The 12,556-nt window shown below is 46.6% G+C and overlaps 1 pseudogene; it reads left to right on the top strand.

Annotated features, from left to right (window-relative positions):
* Positions 1–11,345: 11,345 nt before the first annotated feature.
* LOC147712027 (mortality factor 4-like protein 1 pseudogene) lies at positions 11,346–11,909 on the top strand (annotated as a pseudogene).
* The last annotated feature ends 647 nt before the right edge of the window (positions 11,910–12,556 follow it).

The raw sequence follows: 12,556 nt of genomic DNA, 5'->3' as shown, positions 1-12,556 counted from the left end.
AAGAATGCCATTGGTCGGGAGCACTGTTGTTGATTACTCCCGCCAAAATGTGGGGACGCCCTTTCGACCAAGTACGAGCACCGACGACCAGTCGAGGCCCGCAGGCAATACAGGGAGAAAGGGTTTCTGTTTTAATTTTAACAAGGGGAAGTGTACCAGGCCTCCGGGATCGTGTAAATTCAAACATGAGTGTAGTACGTGTGGGTCGTCCCATCCTGAGTCATCGTGCAGAGCCAGAACGAGTGAGAATGGGGGTAAGGGAGGCGCCAAACAGGTCTAAGCTAGGCCGAGGGGCGCCTTTACCAACCCCGATTGATACCTTGGCAATGATTCCCTGGCTCAGCGAATACCCGGATCGCACTTCTGCCGGGGTGCTGCGGAACGGTTTTACACATGGTTTCCGCATCCCGGTAGGGGACTTTCAGGGTGTAGGGATGTGCAAAAATCAACTTTCCGTTTTACAACATGCATCTGTAGTGCAAGAAAAAATTCAGAAAGAGGTTAGCCGGGGACGGGTCGCCGGCCCGTTTAGTGAGCCCCCGGTACCGGATTTCGTTTGTTCTCCGTTAGGGGTGGTCCCCAAGAAGGACCCGGGTGAGTTTCGTTTGATTCATAATCTATCTTCTCCATATGGTCTTTCGGTGAACGACGCAATTGAGCCAGAAGTTTGTTCGGTGCGATACGCATCTTTTGATGAGGCGGTAGCCATCTTGAATCGCCTGGGGCACGGGACGTTGATGGCGAAATCTGATATCGAGTCAGCGTTCCGGTTGCTTCCGGTACACCCAGACGATCAGCGTCTTCTGGGATTCGGGTTTCAGGGGTCATTTTACATGGATAGGTGTATGCCAATGGGATGCTCTATATCATGTGCTTACTTTGAGCAATTCAGTACTTTCCTGCAATGGGTGTTCACTAAGAAAACGGGTTTCCGAAATGTAATGCACTACCTTGACGATTTTCTGTTCCTTGGCCCCGCCGGTACTTCCGAATGTGCCCGGGCCTTAGCTGAATTCTGTGTGTTAATGGATCATCTTGGCGTGCCATTGGCACCAGGTAAAACTATGGGTCCCACGACTTGCCTCGAGTTTTTGGGGATCGAGTTGGACTCAAGGGAGGGGTGCTTCCGTTTACCAGCTAGCAAAGTGTCGAAATTCAGGGCAGCCCTCCAAGTATGTTTAAAGGCATCCAAAGTTACACTGCATCAGTTGCAACAGTTAGTGGGAAAGTTGAACTTTGCCTTGAGGGTGATACCAATGGCTCGCCCCTTTTCCCGCTCAATTGCCCAAGCGATGGTTGGCTTAAAGGAGGGTCATCATCGCACAAGGTTATCGGCCGAGGTCCGCCAGGACATGCGGATTTGGTTAGCATTCTTGGCGGACTTCAATGGCCGGGTCGTCTGGAACAAGCCAGCCGTCTCCTCTGAAGAGCTTGGGCTATGGACAGACTCAGCAGGAAGCGTAGGTTTTGGCGCCATCTTCGGCACAAAATGGTCGGCACAAAAGTGGCCCCTATGGTGGCACGAGAAGGGGCTGACAAGTAACATCGCTTTCCTCGAACTATTTCCCATTCTGGTGGCCCTGAGAACCTGGCCAGAAGGGTTCAGAGATCATTCTGTTGTGTTCTGGTCCGACAATATGACCGTGGTAGAATGCATCAATAGTCAGGCAGCCCGTTGTAAGTTGATTTTGAGGCTCCTCAAAGAAATTGTCTTACTGTGTATGCAACTGAACGTAGTATTCAGAGCAAAACATGTCCCAGGGGTGATGAATCAGGCTGCTGATGCACTGTCTCGTTTTCACATGCAGGCTTTCTCGGGTTTCCTTCCTTCAGCGGACCCGGAGCCGGCACCCTTCCCCGAAGCTCTCTGGTCTCTCGGTGCCCCGAACTTCGTCACCTCGTGGGAGAGAGTCTAGCACCCAGGACAAGGAAGGCATATGAAGGGGCGTTCCAGGCCTATTTAGCCTTTTTGGGGGCAGAGAGAGGAGGACTTTGGGGTCAGGAGGAGTTGGTAGTACTTTTTCTGATGTCCTTACGTAGGGCTGGGAAATCGGTGGCTACGGCCCAAAGGCATCGTGCCGCCATTTCCTTTGTTGCCAGGGCCCATGGCATCCTGGACCCAACAGCGTCTTTCACGGTACAAAAAGCGCTACGTGGGTGGCAACGTCTAGAGGGTCGCAGAGTAGATGTACGACGACCGATAGGTCTAGACAGGTTGTCCCAGTTACTGGTCACGCTCCCGAACACATGCTCGTCCCCGTTCGAGACCTGTTTGTTCCGGACTGCATTTACGCTGGCATTTCACGGGGCTATGAGAGTTAGTGAGCTGGTTGCAAGGAACAAACGGGACGTGACGGGGGGCTTGTGCAGGGAGCATGTCCAGATCAGGGGTGATGCGATGATTGTCTCCTTTCTCAGGTCCAAGACTGACCAAGATGGGAGAGGGGACTGCACGATCATCCGCAGGAACCTCGACTCATCCATGTGTCCGGTACAGTGCTTAGAAGATTACCTAGCACGAAGGGTGGCATCATGGGGAGGGACATTGTTGAGGCATGCAGACGCCACCCCGCTGACGAGGTTTCAGTTTCAACGGGTGCTTGCAATGGCCATTGCTGCAGCGGGCTTGGACCCGGGCGAATTTGGGACCCACTCCTTTCGTATAGGGGCTGCCACTGAAGCTACAGCCAGAGGTCTTAATGTAGAACAAGTGAAACGTGTGGGGCGCTGGTCCTCCAATTGTTATAAGAGGTACGTGCGATTGCACATGTTGTGAAACTGTAATCATGTACTCACGCCTCTTGTTTTTGTTTGTTTTCAGTTGCGCAAGCCTACGCGGCAGGGCAGACTGAGCAGTCGACCCAACACCAGGTCAGCGGTCGCACGTCACCGGCTGTGAGGAAGGAGGTTTGGGTCGTGGGCCACTCATACGTGAGACGGGCTGCAGACGTATTCAAAGCAGGTGACATGGTTCACGTACCTGAGGAATACGGGTACAGAGTGTCCTTCTACGGAAGGGGCGGTCTCTGTATTGACCAGTTTCAGGAATTTTTTGAGGGCTTGTTAGAGCGGATGAGGTCACCGCCGTCCATAGTCATAGTGCATTTGGGGGGCAATGATTTGGTCACCACCGGTAGACGACTTCTCCTGGAGGCTATGCTTTCCACGGTAAGTTGGTTAGCGAGGAGAGTTCCGGGGTGCCTAATCGCATGGTCTCATATGATCCCACGAAAAGTGTGGCGGGGGGCTATCTCGATCCCTGCTTTGAATCATTCGGTTAGAAAATTGAATAACAAAGTGAGTAGGTTGTTCCGTTCCAAGGCATTGCATTCGATCTCGCATAATTGTATTAATGATGACGGTATGTATCTGGGGGATGGTGTGCATTTGTCGAGGGCGGGGAATGAGTTACTCATAGGAGACTTCCTAGCCTGGTTAAAATCTTTGGAACATGACCTTTAGGTAGGAGTTTTGTGGGGGGTCCGGATAGCCGGTCAACTATCCGGACCTGTGGCGGTAAGGTCATGATCGGTGAGCACTAATTGGTAGATCCCTATGAGTGGGCGTCACCCAACACGGATGGGAGCGCTCGGGAGAGGTGGCCATTGGCCCCTCAGTGGGGAGGCGGTCCCGTCTAAGGGCGGGTCGCCGGAAGTAAAGGAAAGGCGGTCAAGGCCCCTTCCTTTGTAGGAGGGGTTACAGCCCCCTCCTGGGGAATTTCCCGGGGCTAGTGTCATCTGCGACGGCAGATGCGGTAAGTTGTGTGGGGTGGGGAGAGGTCAACGATACCTTCTAGATACCACACACAAGTGTTCGAACGACCTTTAAATGGCGTCGAGTCTTAAGTGCCCCCGTCAAGTCAAGGGAAATTGTTAGTAGTTGCACTTGTGGTAAGCCCCTGTGCCATCGCCCCTCCTAAGTGGGAGGGGTAAGTCTGGTTAGGGATCTTGACACCGGTTATGACCTTGCCGTTGGCCCTTAAACGTTAGGATGTACAATTTCAGTATTCTTAGAGAATGTTTTGTAGGATGCTAGTTCGGCTAGGAGAACCTCTGTATTAGAGATTATGTTAAGGTTAGCCAAACATCGTAATGTGATAATGAAATTGTACATAACATGAAAACGTTTAATGTTTTAATCTTTTGTTTTAATAAATACGGCCGGGATGGTCACTCCATCCCACATCCAAAAACTTTAAGAACAGTTTCCGGTTTCCCTTCCTTTTGGGGATTGTGTTGAGAGGGGGTGGCGGGTATCTCAGCCATATGGAAAGGGGCGACCACTCGGTCCCCCCGAACGTATGGATGAGTGCCTCGATCCCCCCGGGAAGCCATTTTTGGGCGGGAGGCGCGTCTCGGCTGGTATGCCCGAAGCGGCGTAGCCGGGGCGCGCCTTTTCCCGCCCTAGAGTGGGCTGGCCTAGACACCGACGCAGCCAGCCACGCCCCCGGGGCGGGCAGGGGCGGGTTTTCGCCCGCCCTGAAGACGGATAAAAGAAGGCGCAAGACCAGAAGACGTCCTCTTGTTCTTGTGCTCCGAAGCTGCACCTCCTCGCTACACGTGAGCTCGGGACGGAACGAAGAGCCAATTTTGACCCACCCACCAGCCCCTGAGGACAGCAAAGTTGTTGTGCAATAAAGTGAATTGATAAGTTTGTTTTTCCGTTTCGTTTACAGGCTATAACAGTAGCAGTTTGTAGTTAATAAAGATGGTGAATATCGTTTAGGTTGTTATGATTAAAGTGATTTGATGTGATGTTGCATTTTTAGCATGTTCCTTCGGTCGTAGCGACCAATGTTTTCATAGGTTGAAGAACTGTCGTATTTATTTTTTGGTAGGCGGTAAGGTCATGATCGGTGAGCACTAATTGGTAGATCCCTATGAGTGGGCGTCACCCAACACGGATGGGAGCGCTCGGGAGAGGTGGCCATTGGCCCCTCAGTGGGGAGGCGGTCCCGTCTAAGGGCGGGTCGCCGGAAGTAAAGGAAAGGCGGTCAAGGCCCCTTCCTTTGTAGGAGGGGTTACAGCCCCCTCCTGGGGAATTTCCCGGGGCTAGTGTCATCTGCGACGGCAGATGCGGTAAGTTGTGTGGGGTGGGGAGAGGTCAACGATACCTTCTAGATACCACACACAAGTGTTCGAACGACCTTTAAATGGCGTCGAGTCTTAAGTGCCCCCGTCAAGTCAAGGGAAATTGTTAGTAGTTGCACTTGTGGTAAGCCCCTGTGCCATCGCCCCTCCTAAGTGGGAGGGGTAAGTCTGGTTAGGGATCTTGACACCGGTTATGACCTTGCCGTTGGCCCTTAAACGTTAGGATGTACAATTTCAGTATTCTTAGAGAATGTTTTGTAGGATGCTAGTTCGGCTAGGAGAACCTCTGTATTAGAGATTATGTTAAGGTTAGCCAAACATCGTAATGTGATAATGAAATTGTACATAACATGAAAACGTTTAATGTTTTAATCTTTTGTTTTAATAAATACGGCCGGGATGGTCACTCCATCCCACATCCAAAAACTTTAAGAACAGTTTCCGGTTTCCCTTCCTTTTGGGGATTGTGTTGAGAGGGGGTGGCGGGTATCTCAGCCATATTGCTGGAGTGTGTCACAAAAGTGACGCAACTCCAGCAATGCGTCCTTTAGGCCCCATGTGAAAGGGCCTGAGTCAGTCTTACGCCTGCTGTGAGGCAGCCGCAAGATTTTGACGCAACAGCGTCCTAAAAGTGACGCATTGAAATCTCATAGATGTCACTGCATCACTTCTACGACCCTTCCTTGCATCAATACACCCACCTTGCATACATTATACCTGGCGCAGGTATAATGTGGCGCAGGGGTTTACAAAGTGACGCCTCTACCTAGATGCCTCACTTTGTAAATATGGCGCAACAAGGCGCATTTTTTATGCCACTGGTGCGTCACAAAAAGTACAGGCGGCGTAAAAGTAACGCACAGCCTCATAAATGAGGCCCCAGGAGCTTGAACCTAGGTTAACTGAATGATTTAGTGGGTCACCCTGACAACAAATGTGTTTATTGTTTGAAGTGAGTGCTCACTTTCAAGTAATAAAAAACAATTTCCTACAGAGGGCTTATGTCCATTTGATTTTAGTTAAAATGATCATTCTTGCTTACATCAGTAGACTCCAATTGCTTCACCCTCAATTTGTTAAGCAGGTACAGAAAGCAAAATGGTTTAGTTTTATTGTGTTGCAAGGTGTGCTAAGAGCGCTGCCTGAGCCATTAGTGCCACCCCATAAGACACAACACCAACACCTGAAGGTTACACCAATCACATTTGACTTGTTTTAAGAATGTTGATTAACAGGTAAACATGAAAAAAGATCAAGACATTTGAGCCACAAGTACCTGATGCTGACAGCTTGCATGTGTAGAGCTGGAAAAAAAACCTTCTACTGCTCTGGGATGGGTTGGGGTTGAAATCTGCCAAGGAAGGTGTATTAGAGCAAGGTTGCTACATGAACATCAATTGTGAATGTTAATGGAGAAACTCACTCAAAACTGAAATGTCGACTGTGAAGTCTGTAGATGAAGTTAATAAATGGGTATGCTTTCACTTCAAGACTACCAAGGACATCTGGTTATCCAGCTTTAAAATACAAGATTGGAAGAATCCCCCCACCAATGAGCTCGGTGCCAGTCACAACTGTTATTGAGTTGACATGAAGGCATAGAACAGAAGGCATTACAATACATTTGGTATGACCCTTTTTGAGGGTTCAACTTGTGATATGCAAGAATGTTTGCACATATTACATTCTGAAAACCATAGTTTTGGATTGTAATGGGGCAGCTATATATCCCTCCCCCCCCAGTGGTCACACATGGTCAATATTTTGAATTAAAGTCATTTATGGTAAGCATATTTGATTTTATTTAATTAATTTTGCTATTAGGTTACTCAAAGAGCAACAAATTGTGACCCAAACCATTCTGTTATAACTTTGCCAGCTTTTTGGTTTCCAATATTGTGTAGCTTCCTCAAAAACAGTATTTTATCCTAGCACAATAAACAACACATCTGGAATAACCTTCTCCTATAGTTTGAAACAGAAACACTTTGTAAGATAAGACCTTCATTTTGCATGTTCACCTTCATTTTGTTTTGACTGATACTGTTGGTTTTTTAACACTTTTCCCTGAGACAATGCTGACCAGGCACCAGTGCATGTGACCTCTCAAAGTTTGTTGAATTAGCTATAAACATTAAATTGCAATTTCAACTCACCTGTAAGTCCCTAATATATGGTAACCAGTGTATCCAGGGCCTGTAAGACAGTAGATTGAATCACTTATGGTGCCGCCAATAATGGGTTCATAAAAAGTATGGCTTTAGCTCTGCCACAGCAGCTTATCATTACAGTTTAAAGCTTCTTACATGTCTATATAAGTCACCCCTGGGAGAGCCCCCAAATATCTATAAGGCAGGGTGCATTTTGTTCAAAATGTAGGATACGTGTGCTTAGGGTTACATGGCTTGGGAGTGGAACATCTTCAACATTTGTTTTCCACTAGAGTAAGACAGGCTCTTTGTTAGAAATGGTCCTTTCTGCTGGTCGCCCACAAACATTTTGCCTTCTTCTTCCGAGTTTTCCTGAATTTGTTTTTGTTGGTTTTAAAGCAGTCCTACTTTACTACTGCTAACCAGTGCTAAAGAGCATGTGCTTTCTCGCCAAGTCATTGTAACATTGGCTCATCCAAAATTGGCATATTTAATTTAATCATAAGTCTATACTAATGTTCACTACATGTGCCCAGGGCCTGTAACTTAAATGCCACTAGTAGTCCTGCAGCACTGATAATGCCACCCACTTAAGCAGCCCTTTTAAAATGTCTCAGGCCTGCTATTGCAGAGCTTGTGTGCAGTTTAAACTGCCATGTTGACCTGTCAAGTTAAACCCCTTTCCAGGCCCAAACCTTCCTTTTAAATATATATGTAACCCCTAGGGTAGACCTTGGACAGCCCAAAGATAGGATGCAGAGTTTTTCAAATGTAGGACATGTACTTTTAAGTTGTACATGTCCTGGCAGGGAAATACCTTCAAATTCTCGTTTCACTACTGCAAGATTCTCTCTCCCATAGGATAACAATGGGATTACCTTATTTCATTTTATGTGGCATTCACAATTGTGATAGATAGTCTTTACAAGTTTGGTGTCTCTGGAATCACATTTAAAATCACAACTTCTGGTGAAGGTGCATTTTAAATTGCAGTTCTAAAAATGTCATTTTTAGAAAGTTGGCATTTCCTTACTTTAGCGATTTGGGTTTAGATGCACCAAATTCTTTTTTTGCATTTCCTAAACTATTTGGGAAATGTAAAATAGTATGTAGAAAATGTGTGTTTTCCTAATAGCAATTACTAAAGAGTAGGAATCAATATTAGGAAATCTCAAATAGTAAATGCTATTGCATTCCCACCTCTGGCATTTGCTTACTTTAGCTATTTGGGGCCAGATGTACAAAATTCTTATGTTCCATTTCCTAAATAGCGATCCTTCATCCCAAATTTGCAATTTCCTAATAGCAATTCATACAGACTAGAAATCGCTAGGTGGGAAATTGCAAATAGGAAATGTTATTGCATTCCCTATTATAGGCCCAATAGGAAATGGTTTGCATTTCATATTACCTAATAGGAAATCGCATTTTTTTATTTATTTCTTTTTATTAAATGTTATCAACATAACAACCATATTGAGGCATGATAAGAAGACAGTGTACTTTTCAAGTATGCGGACAGGGTTACAGAGAGTCAAATTACATTACACAATATGTAACAATTAGGGGTTGTCAGATTCTTTTCTTCATTTAAAAGTGTAGGTGGAGTACAAATATCTCCTCTGTACGAGTACCAGGGCCCCCAGACCCTGTTCCATTTCTTGTGACACCCTTTGGCTATATAGACTGACTTTTCCCCCGAACATGCACCAGTCCAGATCTTACTTCCATTTTCCTATTTTGGGTGATTGCAGGGCTCCCCAGATGTGTGCTATGTTCAATTTTTTGCGATCATTACTGCTAGTGTTGCATATTACTTAGTGTAGGAAGTGAGGTCTGTTGGTTCCCAAATTTTCAGAAGGCAGCTAAGTGCCTCCCGATGCAAGTCTACTGTGAGTACCTCCCTCAGTATGTGATGAGTGGCTTGGCAGTAGGTTTGTATGTATTAACATTCCCATACAATATGAATGAAAGTGCAGTCTTTCCCACATCTACGTCTGCACTCCCCACTATCAGCCCTGACCACGCGGACCAATCCCGGACCAGTAATGTTTATGTTGTTTATGTTTATTAGTCTTTAGTCAGAGCAGTAGCAGTTGATCTAGTACCCAAGTTCAGACACATTGGTTTAAGTCATTTGCACAGTGGAGAGCTATATGGTGGGCATACAAATAATATGTGAGGGATTGTTTCATCCATACTCTAACAGAGTGGGCATTTACTATCTTGAGAATGGTGCCCGGTTTTGGTGAAGGGTTGGTCGGCAATGCTCCTATCCGGAACTGGAAAAAATGTTTCCTGTCGGTGGGCTTAGTTATAAAGTCCCAAAAGTCTTCATACAGGGGTTCCGTCTTGTGGTCCAGAAAGGTACTGGTCAAAGATGATAAGTAGGAATGACACAGATTACCAGTTCTGATCTCAGTGGCAAAGCTAGGGGGGGCGAGGGGGGTGGTCCGCCCCAGGCGGCGCCATTTTTGAGGCGGCCGAGGCACTGGAGTCCCGTTGTGGCCGCAAACCACTGAAACTAATCCTGGCCGGTGAAATGACAGAGGTGTTGCCTAGCAGCTAAGTCCGGAAATTAGTTAATTAGTCCAGGCTTCTACACTTGGTTAACTGTGTGATACTGGACACACCGTGACCATTACATTTCCTGGTTCTCCAGAATTTGACAAGTCCGACTGTCAACTTTAAAGCTATGCAAAAAAAAACAGAACTGAAAGGGAAACAGAACCCCCTGGAGCTTTTCTCCTTGTCACCTGCAGAACCAAGACACGCATAGGCTTCATTGTCAAACGACTCATACAGCATGTTTGCTTTGTCGGGTCTGCCTCATAGATTATGCACTATTCTGCTGTAATGCTGAGGATTAGTCCAGAGCTGAAAGCAGCAGCGGCGTCATTAAAAGACGACAATGAACTGTGACATACACTGCCTGCCACTGTGCACCAAACAGCGGGCGTGCTCTTTTTGCCCAATACAAACGAAATGCAAAGACACATCTGATACAGTTATTAATAAAAAAAACACATCTCACTGAAGCCATTGGCAGCCTGTAGGTCTAGCACAAGCCCTATCGGGTTATTCTACCCAGGATCTCAAAATCAGCCAGCTTGTGTGTAGGTGAGTATTTTTACCAGTTTCCACAAGGAACTCAGGAAGAGAAGCTTGAGAAAGGGCAGTTGTAAGGTGGAAACTACTAAACATACATATTAGGGCAGACAGGGGACCCAATGCCGCACCACGTGGAGAAGTCACTGTAACAATATAACCCAAATGCCCACCCCTAAAGGCCAGCTGATCATTAGCCATACCTTAGAAACATTTTAAACTAAAAAGAGAGGCAATAATCAAACGGTATATAAATAGACAACCTAAAGTAGTACGACTAATAGATCCTATCATAGCGAGGGATTCTGCTTTCTTCACACGCGTCCTCGACCTCTCCCTCCATTCTTAAGCACTGCAGGCCTTGGAATGATTTATTCATCACTCAGCCGGGGGTGACTCGAGAGGGGACAGAAATGTCTGCGACCAGAATGTGCTGCGGCTTGGGTTTACCTTCCCAGCCCGATTGTAAAGAGAGGCGTGTCACTGAGAGCTAAATGCTTCCAGCACACAAGTACACATAGACCAGTGAACACACATGCATTCAGATATATGAGCACACGTACACGTAGACCTGTGAGCACACATACTCGCAGACCTGTACGCATAGACATATGCGCACACTTACACAGAGACCTGTGCACACAACTACACCTAGACATATGCGCACACTTACACACAGAGTTGTGCACACAAGTACACACAGATGTGTATACAGTCATATGCACACATGTACACACAGATATATGTACCCATGTACACACAGACCTGTGGGCATACATGCACACAGACATATATTAGCACACATACACAGTGCCCTGTGCACACACTTACACACAGACCTGTGCGCACACATGCACAGAGACCTGTACGCACACGTGCACATAGACATATGCACACACTTACACACAGACCTGTGCACACAAGTACACACAGATGTACATACAGTCATATGCACCCATGTACACACAGACCTTTGTGCACGCATGCACACAGACATATGAGCACAAATGAGGAAACGTTTATAAACAGAGTTGAAGTGAAAGTAAAGATTCCAGAGGAGCTCAAACTGTGGCTGTTTGATGACTGGGACTTGATAACTAGGCAAAAGCAGCTCTTCTATCTCCCTGCTAAAAAAAGTTTTGATGCCATTTTGGAGGATTATGCAAATTACAAGAAATCGCGAGGCAACACAGATAACAAGGAGTATGCAGTGAACAAAGTGGTTGCTGGAATTAAGGAATACTTTAAGGTGATGCTCGGCACACAGCTGCTGTACAAGTTTGAGAGGCCACAGTATGCAGAAATTCTGGCTGATCATCCAGATGCACAGATGTCACACGTCTATGGAGCGCCTCACTTTTTAAGACAGTTTGTCCGTATTGGTGCAATGCTTGCCTACAGACCTCTGGATGAGAAGAGTCTGGCTTTATTATTGAACTATTTGCATGCTTTTCTGAAGTACCTTGCAAAGAATGTGCTAGCATTGTACAACACCAGTGACTATGAAGTTGAATCTCCTGGAACCACCCCTGCCTGCATAGAACCTGCTTGGAGCGAGTGAGGTAAGAGGAGAGCAGCAACAGATTCAGAGGTGTGGATGGCTGAGTCTGTGGCTCATCCATGATAGCTGCCAAGGTGTCAGATTGCTATGTGTGGCACTTTCAGAATTTCATTGTAAATATGAGTGACATTTCAACGTCTAAAAGTCACACTTTCTCAGGGGCAAAAATTTAAATCCCTCATGTATGTGCATGTAACTCGCATGATCGAGGTAACCATTAGCAGCAATACTACGTGTCTCTCGGACATCTTTCAAGTGCTCTCCAGCCTTTTTCCCCAGCACCCCCCCTCCTCAAGGGGCAGCAATCTGAGGGATAGCCCCAGGCGCCACAAGCTCTAGCTACGCCCTTGTCTGATCTTAGCCCAGTAAGCTTCTTTAAATGCTTTTTTGGGAGGAAAAATATTATGCACCGAGTCTTCCCATAAATGCTTCATGCCCATATTCACCAAGGAGCTTTTCACCTGTTGTAACCATCTGAGCTTGTGAAAGGTATCAGCATCTCTGATGTCTTTGAGACCTAGGGCATAGTGGGCTAATTCCGGGGTAGACCAAAGTCTTCTCCAGTAGGCCAGTGGTCTGAACCTAGCAACCTCTATCAGGGAATAGCACCCCCAAATCAGAATATACAGATATAAGAGGTGTACTTT

Source organism: Lissotriton vulgaris, chromosome 5 (assembly GCF_964263255.1).
Source record: "Lissotriton vulgaris chromosome 5, aLisVul1.2, whole genome shotgun sequence".
Classification (NCBI taxonomy): domain Eukaryota; kingdom Metazoa; phylum Chordata; class Amphibia; order Caudata; family Salamandridae; genus Lissotriton; species Lissotriton vulgaris.
Note: the sequence above shows the minus strand (reverse complement) of the source record. Positions and strands in the feature narration are given on the sequence as shown.